This window comes from Apium graveolens, chromosome 6, assembly GCF_009905375.1.
Source record: "Apium graveolens cultivar Ventura chromosome 6, ASM990537v1, whole genome shotgun sequence".
NCBI classification, from domain to species: Eukaryota; Viridiplantae; Streptophyta; class Magnoliopsida; order Apiales; family Apiaceae; genus Apium; species Apium graveolens.
The window spans coordinates 155476677-155477048 of record NC_133652.1 but is presented as its reverse complement, the minus strand read 5'-3'; the positions used below and the strand labels follow the sequence as shown (position 1 = coordinate 155477048).

The window sequence follows — 372 nt, the reverse complement described above, 5'->3', positions numbered from 1 at the left end:
AATTCAATGGGTGCAGAATTCAATCCAGTTTGGGGGTTCTTCAATGGAAGATCCCAATATGCACATTAGGGATTTCATTGAGATATGCGACACCATCAAGTTCAACGGTGTTTCTGAAGATGCTGTGAAGCTGAGACTATTCACATTCTCTTTGAGGGACAAGGCTAAGAGCTGGTTACACTCTCTACCAGCTGGTTCGATTACTATTTGGGAAGATCTTGCTCAGAAGTTTCTTACTAAATTCTTCCCTATGGCGAAGACAGCTGCACTCAGGAATGCTATTACTCAATTTGTGCAGCAAACGGGAGAATCGTTATGTGAAGCTTGGGAGCGCTACAAGGAGATACTTAGGAAGTGTCCTCATCATGGAAT

The 372-nt window shown here is 43.0% G+C and overlaps 1 non-coding gene across 1 annotated transcript; it reads right to left on the bottom strand.

The window, feature by feature from the left end:
* Nucleotides 1–265: 265 nt before the first annotated feature.
* On the bottom strand, nt 266–372 carry LOC141669878 (small nucleolar RNA R71). The gene has a single exon (XR_012554125.1). It is a non-coding gene; the product is annotated as a small nucleolar RNA R71 (small nucleolar RNA).